Source organism: Hevea brasiliensis, chromosome 10, assembly GCF_030052815.1.
Source record: "Hevea brasiliensis isolate MT/VB/25A 57/8 chromosome 10, ASM3005281v1, whole genome shotgun sequence".
Classification (NCBI taxonomy): domain Eukaryota; kingdom Viridiplantae; phylum Streptophyta; class Magnoliopsida; order Malpighiales; family Euphorbiaceae; genus Hevea; species Hevea brasiliensis.
The window spans coordinates 89,197,533-89,222,186 of record NC_079502.1 but is presented as its reverse complement, the minus strand read 5'-3'; the positions used below and the strand labels follow the sequence as shown (position 1 = coordinate 89,222,186).

At 35.7% G+C, this 24,654-nt stretch overlaps 1 non-coding gene across 1 annotated transcript; it reads left to right on the top strand.

Moving 5' to 3' along the window:
• Nucleotides 1-22,313: 22,313 nt before the first annotated feature.
• On the top strand, nucleotides 22,314-22,420 carry LOC131170038 (small nucleolar RNA R71). Its single transcript, XR_009140980.1, has one exon. It is a non-coding gene; the product is annotated as a small nucleolar RNA R71 (small nucleolar RNA).
• Nucleotides 22,421-24,654: the final 2,234 nt, after the last annotated feature.

The window sequence follows — 24,654 nt, the reverse complement described above, 5'->3', positions numbered from 1 at the left end:
TATACATTTTCAGAATAATAATAATAATAATAATAATAATAATAATAATAATAATAATAATAATAATAAAAAATGAATATTCTATGCCAAAATCGAAATATTAAATATTAATGAGTTTTGATTCAATAGTAATTTTTGACAGAATATAATTAAAATTTGTATCAAATTTTAAATAAAAAATTAAGTATAACATATTTCATTACATTTTACTAAATATAATAAAATATATTCTTTTTGAAATTAACAAAAACTTGCCAATAGATGGAAAAAAAAAAAGGCTCAAAATTTGTGCATTAAGTTTGGTTGAAGCATTCCATTCCTCTTTCTTGATTCTCCATCAATAGATAAGCAAGGTGTTTATCTGTAATTGTGAAGGGAAATTTCAAGAATTTATGCTTTCGTTTGATTCATGGAAAGAAAACTCTGGTTTAAAAGTGTTAGTACAGTAATGTGAAAAAAAAAAAAATACCACCGAATTTTCTGACTAATTTACTGATTAGTTAATTTTATATATCCTTTAAGAGAACCTTATGATTACCTGTGCAACATTACAACGGCAAAACCTTTCTTTCTTCCCGGCAAACCTGTGAAAATTAAAAACTAAAACAATGAGTTTTAGTTTAATATCATACTATCAATTATTTTTGAAGTCATACAATTTTGATTTTTACATTCTGTTTATTTCGTTAAACATAATTTATACATGAAAAATATTTAAAATTTTTTTTTATAATTTTTTTTTATTATCTGATTGTAACGTTAAATTAATAATATATATTTATGTTATGTACGTATAAATATTTTGATATTTTAATAAGATTATTAAAATTTAAAAAATAAAAATAATTTTTTCTTTCCCAAAGAGAAAGTCATTTTTCATAAAGATGACTTAGTTTTCTTTTTTATTAAAAAAATGTTTTTATTTAACTATTTTCTTGAGTATTCTAAACGTTAAAAAATATAAAAAATATTTTTCGTGAAATAAATAGAGTTTAAATTTTAATTGAAATCAATTCATATATATATATATATAAATATAAAGATTAATATAATTTATTTTTTTATAAAAAAATTTAAATAATAATATAATTTATTACTATAAATAATTAATAATTTAATAAAATTAAAATTATCTGTAAAATCTTAAATTTAAATTAATTGTAAAAAAAAAAAATTGTAGCTACTTAGGCAGCGAATTCTGAGTGAGTGGAGCCTGCCAACAGTAAAAGAATAGTGTCGTTTTGTTAAAAAAAAAAAAAGTGTCGTTTGGAAATACGACGAATGAGCTATAGCCTAAAATCGACAAACCAAACCACGTGATGGTACGGTGCTGGGATGTGGGAACTAACTTAAGTAGAGCTTTTCGACAAAAAAACTAAAGCAGAGAGCTCTAACCTGGACCAAGGCATTGAAATCATAAAAGCCAATGATGGGTCCACTGACCGCCACATGGTTTGGAGGAAGCACAATGCCAAAAACCACCAAATTGAAATGTCATTTGTAGTGGGGAGGTTGTATAAATCCAAGGCATTCCTCTATATTATACAAAATATGAAAAGGACAAAAACGAAAGGCACTGCATTGCCTAATGCCCACACACTATTAAGCAGTTTTGGTAGCATTCACTTTCTCAAATCAAAAGGCTGCATGCCTTGAACCAATCAAAGAGCAATTTTGCACATGAAACAATTATGTCCTCAAACCCAAAATGAAAAAAAAAAAAAGAAAAAAAGCCTGTTTTGATTGAAGGTGGAATTGTTGCTATATGAAGGAAGATGAATTGATTTAACAAAATATCAATTCACCCACAATAAAGTAGTGTTGAAGAAGCAGTTGGTTTAATATAAATAATTGAACTGAAAGTGTGACATGTGAATACATGACGTTGGTTTTCTTCCAAATTGTCAACTTCATCTCTTAAATTTCTATTAAATAAGCAATGCAATGATAGAGAGCTCATGAGGATTGAAGAGTGATTAAAGGGGAAAATGAATTCTTCATCATCATTAGCAAGGTCGTTCGTATTAACAAGACTATGTTCACACAAAAATTACTTCGAAAAAATTACACTTGGAGTTAAATGTGTCATTTGAAAGACTTAAAAAGGACTAATTTAAACTGTGAAAAAGTTAATTATCTTTTGCCTAAATTTTACATGGAGTAAAATTTCTATGGCAACGTTATTGGGAAAAGGGTGATGAGGGGTTTGTGGCACGTAGAAATATATATACACAGGCGATTGAAACATTTGAATGCAAAAAGACATTTCACTAAAAGACATGAGATTGAGAATAATGACAAAGGACATGAGAATAGTGATAATGAGTGCAGAGTTCATATGGCAAGGCTTATTTGGTGCGGATAATTTGTCACGCTTTTATTTCGAGCTTTAGCAGCTGTCGTTCCATCTCTGTAAAATAATAAAATAAAAGGAAATTACTATTTAGTTACGAAATTAATTATTTAATTTTTTTATTTTAAAAATATATTATTTAATTTTTTTTAATTCATTAAATTATTTAGTCTTTTTAATAATTTTTAATTAATTAATAAATTTTAATTCAGTCACACTACTATTTAGTTAACTCCTTTATTTTAATAAAATTAATTAATTTATTCTTGTATTATAAAAAATAAAATATCATTAAGTTCATTTATTTTAGTGAAATTAATTAATTTGTCTTTATATTTAAGAATATATTTCTAGATAAAAAGTAAGAATTTTGTTATGTTGAGACTAAATTTTAATTTATATATATCTTTTAAATTTTTCTAAGTGTTTTCATTTTTTTTTTATAAGCATAAAATTTTATTGATTAAGAAGAACGAGAAGGAAAAACTCAGAGATAAAGAAAACTGACCCCATACGCAAACAAGACCAAACCCAGAATAAAAGAAAGAAAAACCCTTACAGCAAAAAGTGAACAACTAGACTAAAATCGAACCATTACAACAGGGTAATGAAATCTTCACCCAGAGATCCCTCGAGATGACTAAGGAAGGCTTGAATTGCGAGACTCAGTAAGCCATGAACGGAAGAGCCAAAATCTTGAAAGCAAGCAAGTCCAAATAAGAAGCTACCAAGGATCTCCATATGAATCAAAAGCCCAAACAGAGCACAAACAGAAGAACTTGAATTTAGTACCACTAATGGATATCAAATTAAAGTGAAAACAGGCACTCACAAAAGCCTTCAAAGAATAGAAGCACAATGAATTCCTAAATCTGAAAACCAATCAGATGATAAAGTTGCTTCATGAAAGAATGATGACCATAGCTGCATTAGGAAATATAGGCCAATGACATCTGGCAGAGAGAACCATCAGGTGGTCATGCATGATCTATTGAGGCGAGAGATGTCACCACCAACGTTATTTTTGTGTTTTCTCTGTTGAGAAACAATATTTGATCAAGTATTATTAGATCTAAATCTTCAAGTAATTAAGTTGATAATTCAGGAAAATTGATTCATGATAAAGAGAATACAAAAATAAAGCTCAAGAAATTGAAATGAAATTATACTTGAACAACTTAAAAAATAAATAAAAAAGATGTAAATTCAAATTTGGTCTCCACAAAACAAAATTCCTATTTTTCATTTAAAAATATATTTTTCAAAATATAATGACCAACTAATTAGTTTCGCTAAAATAAAAATACTAAATAATAGTATTTTTTAAATATAAGGACTAATTAATTAGTTTTTGTTGCGTCCCTACCGCAAGTGCACGGGTCGTACAAGTAGTATAGAAAAGATATCGATCCCACGAGGAGTTGTGTTAATGGTTGAATTTTTGATATAAAAGTTGACTAAATCGAAGTATCTATGAAATTAAAGAAGTGAATTGATGAGCAATGGAGCGTGAAATCTATATGTGAAAAATCAATATTCTATTCAACAATGTATTGTATTAAGCTAAAATTGCATCAAATTGAAATAAGCAAGTTCAAATATGGCAATATTGAAAATGGCAAGCAATTAAATTCAATTGAAAATTAACAATGGTAAAAAGGCGATTAGGAGTTAGGATTTCATATTCGAGCTATTTTGGGATTTAAATTGGTTATCCAATTTTATGAAACTTATGGGTTTTAAGGAGATTAATTCTTAAATCCTTTGAATTCCCTTTCGAGTGAGACAAAGAGTGCCTTAATCAAACTAATCCTACTTTCGTGGAGTTAGAATTAATTAAGACCCATTAAGTTCTTTAATTAATCTGTGAATCCTCTTAATCCTTAGCCTATTTCTAGGTCTAAGTTAATTAAGTCCAATTTCTTGATTATCTATCACAAGACCTTCTCCTTTCGGTGCTTCAACCATGGATTAAGAACATCACTTAATGGGATCCTACACTAAGCATGTCATTAAGCATACAAGAAATGAATAAAACTCATTAAGACCACAAAATACGGATTACCCAATCAAGATCCACAAAATATCTCAAATATTACAACCCTTACTCCAGAATCAAAAGTAAACTACTCACTATCCATAATGTTTACAAGAAATTCTGAGTTTATAAGGAAATAAAGCTTTAATCTAAACTAAGAAGTAAGAAATTAAACACTAGAAATGTAGAAAAGTGTAAGGAAAGAAAGAAATCTGCAAATCTTGGTTAAAAATGGTGTGGAAGGTGAAGGTGACTCTTCAAATTCTGCTCAGCCCCTCCTTTTCTTTTCTGCTCCTTTGTCTCCCCTCTAAAATGGGAAAATGAGACTATTTATAGCATTTTTCTGACATGGAGCCCTAAAATGGTATGTTCTAGGAGGAATTATTTGAGGGAATCTTCTGCCAGCTCATTAATGAACTCTTTATGGATTTGCATAAGTGGATTGCATAAGTTATGCAGTCCCTTATGCGATTTTACAGTTCTTAGTCACTTATGCGAAATCGCATGACTTGGTGCATAGGTTATGCACAATTCCGTGAAGGTGCATAAGGGAGGCGAGAATGTGCATAAGCTATGCGATCTCCTTATGCACATTTCTACTGGTTCTGAACAGTGATCTTTCTCCTTATGCAGATCTGCATAGCTTATGCGACAAGTTATGCACTGATTTGGTCAATGCATATTTCACTTTGAAAACTTGTTTTAGACATCTTTTGGCTGTAGAAGACACTCCTCAATGGCAAAATTCTCTATAGTTCTTTAAAAACACCATTTTTCCTACAAAACAAAGTAAAAATTACAAATTAATGCAAAATTGACAACTATGAAAAACTAACTAATTAACTAATGAAATTAGCTAAAAATGACTAATAATCAAATAAAAAGGGTTATAAAATTAGACCTAAATGACTATGCAAAATGTATGCATCAAATACCCCCAAACTCAAGCTTTTGCTTGTCCTCAAGCAAACTTTAAAATGTGGTGCAAAGTTTTTAGGGGTGCCTTATCCAAAGAGTTATGAAAATTACCAATTGAAGTAACTTAACACACCTTCAGCCATACCAGCAATCCATATACCCATCCTTCAAAATGCAAATAATTTAATGCTTATCCAAGTTTTCACCGCTTAGCCATCAAGTCAATTATCATTCAAAATCCCCAAACCAACCAATCAAAAGAGAGGGTCATGCTCAAAAGGAATTCTAGAACAATCAATAGTCAAAGTGTCTCTATATGGAATGATGGAATTGAATGAATAGATGAATAGTTTTCCAATCCCATAGGCAAATTCCCTACTCCTATCTCCACTAATGTAGCAAGTACTATCAAGAGATCAAAGGTCTTTTTAGGGATGTAATGGGGCCATGGGATTCAAAAAGAGGCTAAGAAGAAAAATGGGTAAAAAGTATTCAAAGCATGAGAATATGTTGCAATTTTGAAACATAAGGTACACTTTATTATATCTTTTTCTCTTTTCTTTATATATATATATATAGGAGAGAGAAATACATAATGAGGATTGTCAAGTGCTAGCATATTTTACAAGACACATAAAATGGAGGGACATTTTGATACTTTAGACTTGTATTTTGCATTTTCTTTTGATGATTGTCCCTAAAAATGCCACCCCCAAACTCATTTCTTTTAATACTTTGGGTGGATTTCTTTCATTTTGAATGACAATGGTGAAAAGCACATATACTAGCACTTTTACAAGGTGACAAGCATTTCTTCTCCCTTTTATTGTATTTTTTTTTCTTTTTTTTTTCTTTTTTTTTATTATGTACCTAATATTATGAATAATTATTCTCATGAAAAGGGTTGGAGTGTTTGGTTCATTGGCTAGGTAGTAATAAGGATTTCAAGAAAAATTAGGGATAAAAAGGCTCAAAGGGGTTTGCAAGGGTAAATTTTAATTGGGAAAAAGGGCCAAAGGTTTAAAATGAGAAGGTTTTAAATCAAAGAATGCCTAATCATCTCTCTCTTCAAGTACAAGCTGGTATTTCGCCTTGAAAGGTTTAGAAAATTTGTTCTAGGATTGGTGAGACATCATTTGACTACCTTATATCCAATAATTCCCTCTAAACACTTCCATCTCCAAATGACTAGTTGGGTGGCTTTTTGGCTAAGAAGATATAGGCAAGGGATAGACACTTCAAAACCTTGCACCTTTTAGGAAACCTTCAATCCGCAAACCCAACTAAAAGGTGAGTCAAATCACTCTCATAGGCACATTTTCAATACTCAAGGGATTTGGCAAAAGATTTTAATGCATGGTGCATGATTCCTAAAATGAGTAATGCATTAACTAAATAGAGGAAGTCTATTTGTATGCAATGTGTACAATTTCTAAGTGATGTATAATGTGTGTGTAAATGTGTTATGTATATGTATGTGTGGAAATATATGTAAAATATTTACAATATATGTAAATGAAATGGGATGAGATGTTCCTATACTCAAAATGTGAAAAATGAAGCAAAAATTAAGCAAAAATCAGAATGTGCACCCCCAAACTCAAAATTGGACATTGTCCTCAATGTCTCATTCAATGTATTATCAAAGGTTAAAGCAAATAGTAATTACCAGGAATTATAAAGAGTAAGAGTAAAAAGAAAGAGTTACCTGGTATGGAGCAGATGAGAATTCAAGATAAAGGGATGCATAAGAAACTGCACAGGTTATGCAGAGTTAAGTGCTGTCCAGAATATGTGCATAAGTAAGGTGCATAAGCCGTGCGGTTCTGCATAAGAGGCAATATATGTTGCATAGGCTATGCAAGACAGTTGCAAAAGGGGAATATAACCTGTGCAGTGCTGCATAAGTAGCAGAAAGGGTTGCACAGGCTATGCAAAACAGTTGCAGGAGGAAATTCATAGCTGTGCAATGTGTACAAAAGCTGCTGCATGGGAATTGGCAAAAGAAATGTACAACCAGCAGTAGAAACATTTGAAATAAATACAAAGTATGGGCAAATATGTACAAAAGGGCAATAAGGGCAATAAAAATCAAAAAAGACTAATGTAATAGCTATCCAATAAAACTTCAAGAAAAACAGAATGTAAAACAAACTAATTCGGAACAAACAAACATAATCCAAAACAAACTATAAATGTTTGAACATATTTACAAAGAAAAGGTCCTACAAGATTGAACAAAAGTAAAACAGAGGCTAATCTAGGTTTATTGTTTTGCCCTTGTCCAAAGATGTTGCTAAGGGGCTGGTTGCTGCTGCCGGCTGTCGAAATGATGGTGCTGGAGGAGGTGATGGAGGTGGGGGTGGCATGCCCAAAAAGATCATGAGTTGCTTTCTTCAATTCTTTCTGCTTGTCCCTGGTTTCCATGACAAGGGCAAATAGGTGATCATGACGATCCTTGAGTGTATCAAGACCAGTGTCAAGCTTCCTATCCACAAAGAATATATCATCACTAAGCCTTTCAAGATAGGTGAATAAGGCTTTAGTGTTGAATGCGAGGAGTCTTGTGGATGAGGAAGGTTCATTTGTAGGAGGTATGGGCTGAGCAGATTTCTTTGGGATGTCTGTGCGGTGAGGGTGGGGTAGGTGTAGTAGGGTCTTTGTGGGACGGATGGGAAAGCTTGGGTTTCGGTTGTGCAAGGGCTCGGTTCCAACTGCAGGTGGGCGAAGATCAAAATATGACAAATTGAACACAGTTTTGGTTAAGTGTGAAGCATCAAAATATGAAGTGTCATCAAGTTCTGGTATTGAGTGCTCTGCAGATTAAAACCAAAATGCTTGGCTATGTGGTGATAAGCCCACCCAAAACAATGTCACCTATGGATTTGGTGGCAATATGCAGCACATGCTCACAAAAGAAATAACCAGGAGAAACTTTAACTTTGTGAAATGCACACCATAACATAAAAAGTTCAGATTTTCCCACAGCACCAAAACTAGTCCCTCTGCCCAATATGGTGCTAGCCATCAGCCTATGAATAAACCTAAGTGCAGGGTCAAGTATTTGGGATGTTTTTGATCTTCCAGCAGAAAAAGTTTGAGGTTGGTTTGTGATGACTCTCCAAAATTGGGCAGCATTCCAAATGCCCTTGTTGGCTACCTCTACTCCAGTATGTGGTACTCTAAATAACCCATCAATTGCAAAACCGAAAATGCTATGAAATTGGTCTAATGACAGCTCTCTATTTTGCCCCAAGCATCTAAATTTCATAATTGGCTTATGGTCTACATCATGCAAGTTGAGGGTAGCAGAGAATGAAGAAATAAACTCCAAAACTAGAATTGGATAAACTATCTCTTGCTTATGCACAAATTCTGTCCAACCCATACCATCAAGATATGCAACTACATTGTCAAATAAACCAAGAGATTGTAAAGCATCAGCAGATATATACCTAGTGGGTTGTACCTTCCTATTCTTAAGTCGCTTAAAAGCTGCTTTTTGAATCGTATCAGGGAGAGGCCAGGGTAGCTTTGATACAAATGAGGCTGCCAAAATTGTCTTTTTGCTGGAAGAGGGTGTAGAGGCTGGAGCTTTTGGCTTTTTGGGTGGCGGTTCCAACAATGGGGTGGGTGGGTCTTTGCGTTTGGACAGAGGAGGGGCCGAGGACATGGGTCGCACGGATTTAGACCGGATTTTGCGTTTGTATGTGGTTGGGGGAGGTGGTGGGGGCGTCGCTTGTGGAGGGGAATTAGGAGTGGGGGGTATGGATGACAATGGTGAGACTTGGAGAGGGGAAGCGGGGCGGGAATGTGGAGGAGACTCCATTGCCGATGGAGAAGATGGAAGAGATAAGGGTGAAAGAAGAAAATGTAGGGAAATTTAAGGTTTACGTGATGAAAGTGCTAGTGGAGAAGAAGGGAGAGAGACGGTGAGAATGCCGGAAGGAATGGAGGTTGAAGGACGGTCGTGGGGGGAAGAGTCGGGAAGTGGAGGTGGGAATTTTATTTGCCGAAAATGAATTTGAATCGGGTTTGTAAAAGACTGCATAAGTGAAAAATGATTGATGCATAACCTGTGCACTCGTTTATACATGTTTCAGAATAATTTGAAATTCAGAGAAATAGCTTATGTACAAGTGCATAGGTCATGCACTGTCCTTATGCACTGTTCGGCAGGTATTGAAATCTTAGGTTGGTGGTCATGCAGTTGTGCATGAGTCATGCACCTTCCTTATGCAAGTTTCGGTGACCCTTGAAATTTTGAGGAGCGAAGTCATGCGGGAGTGCATAAGTTATGCACTCCCCTTATGCATCTCTCGGCAGAAGTGGTTTTTCAGAAAATCGGGTCATGCAGAAGTGCATAGGTCATGCACTCTGCTCATGCACTGTTCGGCAATTTTTGGAATTTGGGTTGGTGGTCATGCAGATGTGCATAAGCTATGCACTCTGCTTATGCACTCTTCGGTGGGTTTTGAGTTTCAGAGAATGAGCTCATGCAGAAGTGCATAAGTTATGCACTCTGCTTATGCATGTCTCGGCAGCTTTTAGAATTCAGAGTATTTGGTTATGCAGAAGTGCATAAGTCATGCACTCTGCTTATGCAGCCCTCGGCAAGTTTGGTTTTTCTGGGTTTCTGGTCATGCAGAAGTGCATAAGGAGAATGCATAGCTTATGCAACTCTGCATAGCCTAATTTTGTCAAATTTCACATCTTTAGAACAGTGCATAAGCAGAGTGCATGACCTATGCACATTTGCATAACTTCAAATTCTTCATTTTCTCTCTCTGCCGAAGTTTGCATAAGGGGAGTGCATAACTTATGCACTCCCGCATGACCAAAAACCCAAAAATTCCAAAGTTGCCGAGGGGTGCATAAGCGGAGTGCATAACTTATGCACTCCCGCATGACCAGAAACTCAGAAAAACCAAAGTTGCCGAGACCTGCATAAGCAGAGTGCATAACTTATGCACTTCTGCATGACCTCATTCTCTGAAACTCAAAACCCACCGAAGAGTGCATAAGCAGAGTGCATGACTTATGCACTTCTGCATGACCAGAAACCCAGAAAAACCAAACTTGCCGAGGGGTGCATAAGCAGAGTGCATGACTTATGCACTTCTGCATAACCAAAGACTCTGAATTCTAAAAGCTACCGAGACATGCATAAGCAGAGTGCATAACTTATGCACTTCTGCATGAGCTCATTCTCTGAAACTTAAAACCCACCGAAGAGTGCATAAGCAGAGTGCATAGCTTATGCACATATGCATGACCACTAACCCAAATTCCAAAAATTGCCGAACAGTGCATGAGCAGAGTGCATGACCTATGCACTTCTGCATGACCCGATTTTCTGAAAAACCACTTCTGCCGAGAGATGCATAAGGGGAGTGCATAACTTATGCACTCCCGCATGACTTCGCTCCTCAAAATTTCAAGGGTCACCGAAACTTGCATAAGGAAGGTGCATGACTCATGCACAACTGCATGACCACCAACCTAAGATTTCAATACCTGCCGAACAGTGCATAAGGACAGTGCATGACCTATGCACTTGTGCATAAGCTATTTCTCTGAATTTCAAATTATTCTGAAACATGTATAAACGAGTGCACAGGTTATGCATCAATCATTTTTCACTTATGCAGTCTTTTACAAACCCAATTCAAATTCATTTTCGGCAAATAAAATTCCCACCTCCACTTCCTGACTCTTCCCCCCACGACCGTCCTTCAACCTCCATTCCTTCCGGCATTCTCACCGTCTCTCTCCCTTCTTCTCCACTAGCACTTTCATCACGTAAACCCTAAATTTCCCTACATTTTCTTCTTTCACCCTTATCTCTTCCATCTTCTCCATCGGCAATGGAGTCTCCTCCACATTCCCGCCCCGCTTCCCCTCTCCAAGTTTCACCATTGTCATCGATACCCCCCACTCCTAATTCCCCTCCACAAGCGACGCCCCCACCACCTCCCCCAACCACATACAAACACAAAATCCGGTCTAAATCCGTGCTACCCATGTCCTCGGCCCCTCCTCTGTCCAAACGCAAAGACCCACCCACCCCATTGTCGAACCGCCACCCAAAAAGCCAAAAGCTCCAGCTTCTACACCCTCTTCCAGCAAAAAGACAATTTCGGCAGCTTCATTTGTATCAAAGCTATCCTGGCCTCTCCCTGATACGATTCAAAAAGCAGCTTTTAAGTGACTTAAGAATAGGAAGGTACAACCCACTAGGTATATATCTGCTGATGCTTTACAATCTCTTGGTTTATTTGACAATTTAGTTGCATATCTTGATGGTATGGGTTGGACAGAATTTGTGCATAAGCAAGAGATAGTTTATCCAATTCTAGTTTTGGAGTTTATTTCTTCATTCTCTGCTACCCTCAACTTGCATGATGTAGACCATAAGCCAATTATGAAATTTAGATGCTTGGGGCAAAATAGAGAGCTGTCATTAGACCAATTTCATAGCATTTTCGGTTTTGCAATTGATGGGTTATTTAGAGTACCACATACTGGAGTAGAGGTAGCCAACAAGGGCATTTGGAATGCTGCCCAATTTTGGAGAATCATCACAAACCAACCTCAAACTTTCTCTTTGGAAGATCAAAACATCCCAAATACTTGACCTGCACTTAGGTTTATTCATAGGGTGATGGCTAGCACCATATTGGGCGAGGGACTAGTTAGTCGTGGGAAAATCTGAACTTTTATGTTATGGTGTGCATTTCACAAAGTTAAAGTTTCTCTGGTTATTTCTTTTGTGAGCATGTCTTGCATATTGCCACCAAATCCATAGGTGACATTGTTTTGGGTGGGCTTATCATGTCATAGCCAAGCATTTTGGTTTTAATCTGCAGAGCACTCAATACCAGCACTTGAGGACACTTTATATTTTGATACTGCACACTTAACCAAAACAGGGTTCCATTTGTCATATTTTGATACTGCCCACCCTTGCACAACCAGAAAACCAAGCTTTCCCATCCGTCCCACAACACCCTACTACACCTACCCCACCCCTCGGCTGACAGACATCCCGACCTCTGCTCAGCCCATACCTCCTCTGATTGAACCTTCCTCATCCACAAGACCTCACGCATTCAACACTAAAGCCTTATTCACCTATCTTGCAAGGCTTAGTGATGATATATTCTTTGTGGATAGGAAGCTTGACACTGGTCTTGATACACTCAAGGATCGTCATGATCACCTATTTGACCTTGTCATGGAAACCAGGGACAAGCAGAAAGAATTGAAGAAAGCAACTCATGATCTTTTTGGGCATGCCACCCCCACCTCCATCACCTCCTCCAGCACCATCATTTCGACAGCCGGCAGCAGCAACCAGCCCCTTAGCAACATCTTTGGACAAGGGCAAAATAATAAACCTAGATTAGCCTCTGTTTTACTTTTGTTCAATCTTGTAGGACCTTTTCTTTGTAAATATGTTCAAACATTTATAGTTTGTTTTGGATTATGTTTGTTTGTTCCGAATTAGTTTGTTTTAAATTCTGTTTTTCTTGAAGTTTTATTGGATAGCTATTACATTAGTCTTCTTTGATTTTTATTGCCCTTATTGCCCTTTTGTACATATTTGCCCATACTTTGTATTTATTTCAAATGTTTCTACTGCTGGTTGTACATTTCTTTTGCCAATTCCCATGCAGCAGCTTTTGTACACATTGCACAGCTATGAATTTCCTCCTGCAACTGTTTTGCATAGCCTATGCAACCCTTTCTGCTACTTATGCAGCACTGCACAGGTTATATTCCCCTTTTGCAACTGTCTTGCATAGCCTATGCAACATATATTGCCTCTTATGCAGAACCGCACGGCTTATGCACCTTACTTATGCACATATTCTGGACAGCACTTAACTCTGCATAACCTGTGCAGTTTCTTATGCATCCCTTTATCTTGAATTCTCATCTGCTCCATACCAGGTAACTCTTTCTTTTTACTCTTACTCTTTATAATTCCTGGTAATTACTATTTGCTTTAACCTTTGATAATACATTGAATGAGACATTGAGGACAATGTCCAATTTTGAGTTTGGGGGTGCACATTCTGATTTTTGCTTAATTTTTGCTTCATTTTTCACATTTTGAGTATAGGAACATCTCATCCCATTTCATTTACATATATTGTAAATATTTTACATATATTTCCACACATACATATACATAACACATTTACACACACATTATACATCACTTAGAAATTGTACACATTGCATACAAATAGACTTCCTCCATTTAGTTAATGCATTACTCATTTTAGGAATCATGCACCATGCATTAAAATCTTTTGCCAAATCCCTTGAGTATTGAAAATGTGCCTATGAGAGTGATTTGACTCACCTTTTAGTTGGGTTTGTGGATTGAAGGTTTCCTAAAAGGTGCAAGGTTTTGAAGTGTCTATCCCTTGCCTATATCTTCTTAGCCAAAAAGCCACCCAACTAGTCATTTGGAGATGGAAGTGTTTAGAGGGAATTATTGGATATAAGGTAGTCAAATGATGTCTCACCAATCCTAGAACAAATTTTCTAAACCTTTCAAGGCGAAATACCAGCTTGTACTTGAAGAGAGAGATGATTAGGCATTCTTTGATTTAAAACTTTCTCATTTTAAACCTTTGGCCCTTTTTCCCAATTAAAATTTACCCTTGCAAACCCCTTTGAGCCTTTTTATCCCTAATTTTTCTTGAAATCCTTATTACTACCTAGCCAATGAACCAAACACTCCATCCCTTTTCATGAGAATAATTATTCATAATATTAAGTACATAATAAAAAAAAATAAAAAAAAAGAAAAAAAAATACAATAAAAGGGAGAAGAAATGCTTGTCACCTTGTAAAAGTGCTAGTATATGTGCTTTTCACCATTGTCATTCAAAATGAAAGAAATCCACCCAAAGTATTAAAAGAAATGAGTTTGGGGGTGGCATTTTTAGGGACAATCATCAAAAGAAAATGCAAAATACAAGTTTAAAGTATCAAAATGTCCCTCCATTTTATGTGTCTTGTAAAATATGCTAGCACTTGACAATCCTCATTATGTATTTCTCTCTCCTATATATATATATATATAAAGAAAAGAGAAAAAGTCTCTCCTATATATATATATATATATATATATATATATAAAGAAAAGAGAAAAAGATATAATAAAGTGTACCTTATGTTTCAAAATTGCAACATATTCTCATGCTTTGAATACTTTTTACCCATTTTTCTTCTTAGCCTCTTTTTGAATCCCATGGCCCCATTACATCCCTAAAAAGACCTTTGATCTCTTGATAGTACTTGCTACATTAGTGGAGATAGGAGTAGGGAATTTGCCTATGGGATTGGAAAACTATTCATCTATTCATTCAATTCCATCATTCCATATAGAGACACTTTGACTATTGATTGTTCTAGAATTCCTTTTGAGCATGACCCTCTCTTTTGATTGGTTGGTTTGGGGATTTTGAATGATAATTGACTTAATGGCTAAGCGGTGAAAACTTGGATAAGCATTAAATTCTTTGCATTTTGAAGGATGGGTATATGGATTGCTGGTATGGCTGAAGGTGTGTTAAGTTACTTCAATTGGTAATTTTCATAACTCTTTGGATAAGGCACCCCTAAAAACTTTGCACCACATTTTAAAGTTTGCTTGAGGACAAGCAAAAGCTTGAGTTTGGGGGTATTTGATGCATACATTTTGCATAGTCATTTAGGTCTAATTTTATAACCCTTTTTATTTGATTATTAGTCATTTTTAGCTAATTTCATTAGTTAATTAGTTAGTTTTTCATAGTTGTCAATTTTGCATTAATTTGTAATTTTTACTTTGTTTTGTAGGAAAAATGGTGTTTTTAAAGAACTATAGAGAATTTTGCCATTGAGGAGTGTCTTCTACAGCCAAAAGATGTCAAAAACAAGTTTTCAAGCTGAAATATGCATTGACCAAACTGTGCATAACTTGCCGCATAAGCTATGCAGATCTGCATAAGGAGAAAGATCACTGTTCCAGAACCAGCCGAAATGTGCATAAGGAGACTGCATAGCTTATGCACATTCTCGCCTCCCTTATGCACCTTCACGGAATTGTGCATAACCTATGCACCAAGTCATGCAGTTTCGCATAAGTGACTCAGAACCAGTGAAATCGCGCATAAGGGACTGCATAACTTATGCAGTCCACTTATGCAGTCCCATAAAGAGTTCATTAATGAGCTGGCAGAAGATTCCCTCAAATAATTCCTCCTAGAACATACCATTTTAGGGCTCCATGTCAGAAAAATGCTATAAATAGTCTCATTTTCCCATTTTAGAGGGGAGACAAAGGAGCAGAAAAGAAAAGGAGGGGCTGAGCAGAATTTGAAGAGTCACATTCACCTTCCACACCATTTTTAACCATGATTTGCAGATTTCTTTCTTTCCTTACACTTTTCTACATTTCTAGTGTTTAATTTCTTACTTCTTAGTTTAGATTAAAGCTTTATTTCCTTATAAACTCAGAATTTCTTGTAAACATTATGGATAGTGAGTAGTTTACTTTTGATTCTGGAGTAAGGGTTGTAATATTTGAGATATTTTGTGGATCTTGATTGGGTAATCCGTATTTTGTGGTCTTAATGAGTTTTATTCATTTCTTGTATGCTTAATGACATGCTTAGTGTAGGATCCCATTAAGTGATGTTCTTAATCCATGGTTGAAGCACCGAAAGGAGAAGGCCTTGTGATAGATAATCAAGAAATTGGACTTAATTAACTTAGACCTAGAAATAGGCTAAGGATTAAGAGGATTCACAGATTAATTAAAGAACTTAATGGGTCTTAATTAATTCTAACTCCACGAAAGTAGGATTAGTTTGATTAAGGCACTCTTTGTCTCACTCGAAAGGGAATTCAAAGGATTTAAGAATTAATCTCCTTAAAACCCATAAGTTTCATAAAATTGGATAACCAATTTAAATCCCAAAATAGCTCGAATATGAAATCCCGAACTCCAGAATCGCCTTTTTACCATTGTTAATTTTCAATTGAATTTAATTGCTTGCCATTTTCAATATTGCCATATTTGAACTTGCTTATTTCAATTTGATGCAATTTTAGCTTAATACAATACATTGTTGAATAGAATATTGATTTTTCACATATAGATTTCACGCTCCATTGCTCATCAATTCACTTCTTTAATTTCATAGATACTTCGATTTAGTCAACTTTTATATCAAAAATTCAACCATTAACACAACTCCTCGTGGGATCGATATCTTTTCTATACTACTTGTACGACCCGTGCACTTGCGGTAGGGACGCAACAAGTTTTTATGGCAAGAATTGTGGTTATGCAGGATTGCATAAGCTATGCAGTTGCTTATGCACAATTCAACAAAATTAAGATTGCAATGGAACATGATTTGCAAGTGTGAAAAATACCCTAAAATGAAGAAATATAATTTCATGAAGCATAAACCATGAGAAATTTTTACTAAAAACACATCAATATATACAAAGTGTATCAAAAAGGCATCACACAAGCATGTAAAAATGGATCCTACATAAAAGACCTTTGAGAACTATGCCATTTTAAGTCAAATTCTGCAAATCAACATTTAGCACATAAAACTCCATAAAATCTGCATGAAGTTGCATCTAACCACAAATGAGAAATGAACTCTCCAAGTTTTGCCAAGAAAATGCAGCATTTCTACTTTGAATTCTACAACCCAAAGAAGCTCAAAACTGCAAAAATGACTCACTTACCACCATATTAACATTATAAGCACAAGTATTAAAAAGTTACACACCCAACCTCACCAAAACACAAGTCATTTGCTGCAGACATCCTTTTTGCTGCAGAATGTACATTTCCTCTACATAAACCAGATTGCAGCTCCTGCACAGGTTATGCAGCAAAAAAAACAATCAGTTTTTGGGAAAATTTGAAGGACAAAATTTTCAAGTTAAGAATTACTTCCCCAACAGTTCACCAGCCTTTCTTCATTGAATTACATCTACAAGGTACAAGATTTAACAATGTCAAAAATTGAATTTGGGGAGATTTAAGATAAAACAAAATCAATGAAAATGAAAGTAAATTAGCAAAAGCAAAATAAAAGGACTTGGGATGCCTCCCAAGAGGGCTAATTTATAGTCCTTAGCTGGACTCTTCATGAATTTCACTGAAAAGAGGTGAGGGATTGGAGAGCTTGTAACAACTTGCTCCCTTTATTGGGTCTCCAGTTATGTAATGCTTCAATCTATGCCCATTGACCTTAAAATTCCCAGATTTTTCACTCCAAATTTCAATTGCTCCATAAGGGAAAACCTTAGAAACTCTATATGGACCTGTCCACCTTGACTTGAGTTTTCTGGGGAACAATTTCAATCTTGAGTTAAACAACAAAACTAAATCACCTTCTTTGAATTCCTTTTTTCTTAGATGCTTATCATGCCAAACTTTAGTTCTTTCTTTGTAAATACGGGCACTTTCATAAGCATCCATCCTCAATTCCTCAAGCTCATTAAGTTGTAACAACCTTTTCTCACCAGCTTGCTTAAGATCAAAATTCAAGGTTTGAATGGCCCAATATGCTCTATGTTCTAGCTCCACAGGTAAATGACAAGACTTACCATACACCAACCTAAAGGGAGTAGTTCCTATAGGGGTTTTGTAGGCAGTCCTATATGCCCATAAAGCATCATCTAGTTTGATAGACTAATCTTTCCGAGAATTGTTCACTGTTTTCTCCAAAATATGCTTGAGCTCTCTGTTAGAAATTTCAACTTGTCCTGAAGTTTGAGGGTGGTATGGGGTAGCTATCTTGTGCACTACACCATACTTCCTCATTAAGCTCTCAAATTTCTTATTGCAAAAATGGGAACCCCCATCACTAATTATAGCCCTAGGAGCTCCAAATCTGCTCAAGACAAATTTCTTCAAAAATTTCACTACCACTCTAGCATCATTAGTTGGAGTTGCAATAGCTTCCACCCACTTTGACACATAGTCAACCCCAACTAAGATGTATCTATTACCATATGAAGGAGGGAATGGCCCCATAAAATCTATTCCCCAAACATCAAATAATTCCACTTCAAGAATATTATTTAGGGGCATTTGATCTCTTTTTGACAAATTTCCACTCCTTTGACTTTATCACAATCCAACACAAATTTCCTCACATCCTTAAAAAGATTTGGCCAAAAGAAACCAGCTTGCAAAATTTTACTAGCTGTCTTAGAGATTCCAAAATGACCTCCATAATCAGAAGCATGGCAATGATGCATAATACTCTGTACCTCCTCTTCAGGAATACATCTTCTAATTAGACCATCACAACATCTCCTAAAGAGTAAAGGGTCATCCCACCTATAAAATTTTACCTCATGCAAAAACTTTTTCTTTTGTTGCCATGTCATACCTAGAGGTAAAACTCCACAAGATAGATAATTCACAAAGTCTGCATACCAAGGTAGTTTAGCAACAAGAGAGAAAAGTTGTTCATCCAAGAAAAACTCATCAATAGGGATTTCATCCAATTCTTCATCATCCAATTTCAGCCTACTAAGGTTATCAGCAACTACATTTTCAGCTCCCTTCTTATCTCTAATCTCCAAATCAAACTCTTGTAGCATCAGAATCCACCTAATGAGCCTAGGTTTGGCCTCCTTTTTACGGAGCAAATACCTGATGGCTGCATGATCTGAAAATATAACCACCTTTGAGTCAATAATGTAAGGTCTGAACTTTTCCAATGCAAAGACAATTGCCAAAAATTCTTTTTCAGTTGTTGCATAATTTGTTTGAGCCTCATCCAGTGTTCTACTAGCATAATAAATAGCATAAGCCTTTTTGTCCTTTCTTTGACCAAGAACAGCCCCAATTGCATAGTTGCTAGCATCACACATAATTTCAAAAGGTAGGCTCCAATCAGGTGGTTGCATGATAGGTGCAATGATAAGAGCTTGCTTCAACCTGCAAAAGGCATCCAAACACTCTTGGTCAAATACAAATGGTGTGTCATTACTTAACAAATTAGATAAAGGTTTAGCTATTTTAGAAAAATCCTTGATAAAGCGTCTGTAGAACCCGGCGTGTCCTAGGAAACTTCGAATTCCCTTGACATTGGTAGGAGGAGCCATCTTCTCTATCACTTCGACTTTGGCTTTATCAACCTCTATTCCTCTGTTAGACACCAAATGTCCAAGCACTATCCCTTCCTGAACCATGATATGACACTTTTCCCAGTTTAACACAAGGTCAGTATCTGCACATCGCTGCAAAACTTTAGAAAGGTTAGCCAAGCATATATCAAATGAAGATCCATAAATAGAGAAATCGTCCATAAAAACCTCCATTATGTCTTCAATGAAATCTGAGAAAATTGCCATCATGCACCTTTGAAAAGTGGCCGGTGCATTACACAACCCAAATGGCATCCTCCTATAAGCAAAGGTTCCATATGGACAAGTAAAAGTGGTTTTCTCTTGATCATTTGGATGGATAGGGATTTGAAAAAAACCTGAATATCCATCTAAATAGCAAAAGTAAGAATGCCTAGCTAGTCTTTCCAACATCTGATCAATGAAGGGAAGTGGAAAATGATCTTTTCTAGTGGCAACATTTAATTTTCTCAGAATCTATGCACATTCGCCAACTAGTCACATTGCTCGTGGGAATTAATTCATTATTTTCATTTTTGACCACTGTCATTCCACCCTTTTTGGGACAACATGTCTTGGGCTCACCCAAATCATGCGAGATGTGATATATGATCCCTGCATCAAGCAACTTCAAAATTTCCTTTTTGACAACTTCTTTCATATTTGGGTTCAACCTCCTCTGATGTTCAATAGATGGCTTACAATTTTCTTCCAAGATGATTCTATGCATGCAAAAGTGTGGGCTTATTCCTTTAATGTCATCTATGGTGTATCCTAAAACTTTTCTGAATTGCCTCAACACTCTTAACAACTTATCAGCCTCTAAAGTACTCAAATTTGCATTTACAAATACTGGATAAGTGTTATTGGTGCCAAGAAATTCATACCTGAGCTGAGAAGGAAGTTGCTTAAGTTCTACCTTAGGTGCATCTTCTTCCTTGAATGATGGTTGCTTAGTTTCTGCTTTTTCCTTTTGTGTGAGTTGAAAAACTGGAGCAGAAATGAATGGTGGACTACCCTCTAAGTGTTGAGCATATGCAGCTACATGAGGGTTGTCATAGTCTATGCCTCCTCCAAGAACCAAACAATTTTCAAGTGGATCTTCTGGATATTTCTTTCTGAAGTGTTCTTCAACCAGCTCATCAATAATATCAACTCTCAAGCAAGTATCAGCTTCAGAATGATGCTTTTTCATAGTGTTATTAATATTGAAAACCAATTGCTCTTCACCAACTCTAAGAGTTAATTTTTCTCCCTTGACATCAATCAATGCTCCTGCTGTAGCCAGGAAAGGCCTTCCCAAGATAATTGGAATATTAAAATCTTCCTCCATGTCCAAGATGACAAAGTCAACAGGTATGTAGAACTTCCCAACCTTCAGAGGCACATTCTCCAAAATCCCTTCAGGATACTTGATTGATCTGTCAGCTAACTAAAGAGAAATGTGGGTTGGCTTTAGATCTCCCATGTTGAGCTTCTCATAAATGGAGAGGGGCATAAGGCTAACACTAGCCCCTAAATCACATAGAGCTTTTGTAGAACAAGACTCTCCAATGTGGCATGGAATTGAAAAACTCCCTCGATCCTTGAGCTTTGGGGGAAGTTTCCTTTGAAGGATAGCACTACATTCTTCTGTCAAAGCTACAGTTTCATCATCTTCAAGTTTTCTCTTGTTTGAGAGAATTTCTTTCAAGAATTTGGCATAAGAGGGCATTTGTGAAAGAGCATCAACAAAAGGTACATTTATGTAAAGTTTCTTCAAAACTTCTAAGAACTTCCCAAATTGCCTATCAAGCTTGGCTTTGTGAAATCTTTGTGGGAAAGGAAGTTGTGGCTTGTAGGGTTCAGGAGGTATATATTTCTCTTCTTTCTCTTCAAAATTTTCCTTACATTTTTCTGCACTCTCTTGTTTTTCACTCCCATCAGTTTCTTTCTCATTTTCTCTCTTCTCACTGTTTTCACTCTTCTCATCATTTATAACTTTTCCACTTCTTAAAGTAATAGCTTGACACTGCTCTCTTGGATTTTCTGGTTGACTTGGAAGCTTTCCAAAAGATTTGGCACTTGAGGAGGATGCTTGTTGTGCAATCTGGTTTTCCAAAGATTCATTGTATGTGCATGCATTTCGACCTTGCTTTCATCTCTCTCATCTCCTCATCATGCTTGTTTTGGTTGGCAAGAATCTGTTGCAATAAAGCTTGATGGTGGAATTTCGTTCTTCTTTGTTTTGGTGGAGGGTTCATATTTTTCTGCTGAAAATTAGGCAATGGTTGCCTATTTTGCTGATATGGAACTTGACTTTGCTGTTGTGGTTGAAAATTCTGATTTTGAACTTGACTTTGCTGATTTCCCCATGAAAAGTTGGGATGATTCCTCCAATTTGGATTGTAAGTTTGAGAGTAAGGATTCCCCATTTGCTTGTTTCCATAATTACCAACATATGCTGCTTGTTCTCCATAATCTACTCCACAGCTGGTAGTTTCTTCTGCATAAGCCACTTGTTGTGAACTTCCAGCTGATGATGTTGAACTAACCAACATACTCAAGTCTTCCATCTTCTTAGCCAAAACATTAGTAAGTGCATCAAATTTTGCATTAATCATATTGAATGGATCAAGATCATACATTCCAGCAGCTTGCCTCTTTTGAGTTGGAGCTGGTCCTCTTGGACTACTCCAAAGATGAGTATTCTTTGCAATTTTCTCCAATAGCTCATAAGCTTCATCTTCATGCTTTATAATAAATTCTCCTCCTGTTTGAGCATCAATAATCCCTCTAATTGCAGGAGTGACATTTTTGTAAAAATTCTGATTTATCATCCATTTCGGAATGGCATGATGTGGGCATAATCTCTCTAATTCCTTCCATCTCATCCATGACTCATAAAGAGTTTCATCCTCTCTTGGTCTGAAAGCTGTCATTTGATTCCTCAGCTCTTGAGTTTTTCCAGGTGGAAAATATTGTGCAAGAAATGCATCAGTGAGTTGCTCCCAATTTGTAATGGAGTTGTGAGGTAAAGAATCAAGCCAATCCAATGCTCTATCTTTCAAAGAGAATGGGAATAGCTTCAATCTTGCTGCATCATCAGACACTCCATGTTGTTTTTGCATGTCGCAAATCATAGCAAACTTCTTCAGGTGTGTGTGTGGATTTTCAGAAGGATGACCTCCAAATTGAGAATTTTGAATCATTTAAAGAACTCCAAAATCCATCTTGTAACTATTTGCATCAATCCTTGGTCTTGCTATGCTCTCTCTCAAGTCATCAAAACGTGGAAAAGCATGATCCATCATACTTCCCCTAGGCACGTTCGCATTAACAACTTCTTCTCCGTGGGCTTCATTTTCATTGTTTTGACCATTTCCAGCATTACCAACACCAATTCTAATTCTTTCATCAGCCATGTCTGCTTCAATTTCAATCTCTCTCAAAGCTTCCTTCCTTTTTCTGGTTTCTTTCTTGTTGGCTTTACAAAACTTTTCAATTTCAGGATTGAACAATAAGGATGTGTCACTTGAGCTTCTAGCTCTTCTCATAAAAGATTAAAAATACCTGAAAAAGAACAAACAAACACAAAATGAAAAGATAACAAAAAAAAAATAAAACTATAAACAACTAAAATAATCAAGAATTCAATCTTAAACAAACAACTCCCCGACAACGGCGCCAAAAACTTGTTGCGTCCCTACCACAAGTGCACGGGTCGTACAAGTAGTATAGAAAAGATATCGATCCCACGAGGAGTTGTGTTAATGGTTGAATTTTTGATATAAAAGTTGACTAAATCGAAGTATCTATGAAATTAAAGAAGTGAATTGATGAGCAATGGAGCGTGAAATCTATATGTGAAAAATCAATATTCTATTCAACAATGTATTGTATTAAGCTAAAATTGCATCAAATTGAAATAAGCAAGTTCAAATATGGCAATATTGAAAATGGCAAGCAATTAAATTCAATTGAAAATTAACAATGGTAAAAAGGCGATTCCGGAGTTCGGGATTTCATATTCGAGCTATTTTGGGATTTAAATTGGTTATCCAATTTTATGAAACTTATGGGTTTTAAGGAGATTAATTCTTAAATCCTTTGAATTCCCTTTCGAGTGAGACAAAGAGTGCCTTAATCAAACTAATCCTACTTTCGTGGAGTTAGAATTAATTAAGACCCATTAAGTTCTTTAATTAATCTGTGAATCCTCTTAATCCTTAGCCTATTTCTAGGTCTAAGTTAATTAAGTCCAATTTCTTGATTATCTATCACAAGGCCTTCTCCTTTCGGTGCTTCAACCATGGATTAAGAACATCACTTAATGGGATCCTACACTAAGCATGTCATTAAGCATACAAGAAATGAATAAAACTCATTAAGACCACAAAATACGGATTACCCAATCAAGATCCACAAAATATCTCAAATATTACAACCCTTACTCCAGAATCAAAAGTAAACTACTCACTATCCATAATGTTTACAAGAAATTCTGAGTTTATAAGGAAATAAAGCTTTAATCTAAACTAAGAAGTAAGAAATTAAACACTAGAAATGTAGAAAAGTGTAAGGAAAGAAAGAAATCTGCAAATCTTGGTTAAAAATGGTGTGGAAGGTGAAAGTGACTCTTCAAATTCTGCTCAGCCCCTCCTTTTCTTTTCTGCTCCTTTGTCTCCCCTCTAAAATGGGAAAATGAGACTATTTATGGCATTTTTCTGACATGGAGCCCTAAAATGGTATGTTCTAGGAGGAATTATTTGAGGGAATCTTCTGCCAGCTCATTAATGAACTCTTTATGGATTTGCATAAGTGGTGCATAAGTTATGCGATCCCTTATGCGATTTAGCTGTTCTTAGTCACTTATGCGAAACTGCATGACTTGGTGCATAGGTTATGCACAATTCCATGAAGGTGCATAAGCTATGCAGTCTCCTTATGCACATTTCGGCTGGTTCTGGAACAGTGATCTTTCTCCTTATGCAGATCTGCATAGCTTATGCGGCAAGTTATGCACAGTTTGGTCAATGCATATTTCAGCTTGAAAACTTGTTTTTGACATCTTTTGGCTGTAGAAGACACTCCTCAATGGCAAAATTCTCTATAGTTCTTTAAAAACACAATTTTTCCTACAAAACAAAGTAAAAATTACAAATTAATGCAAAATTGACAACTATGAAAA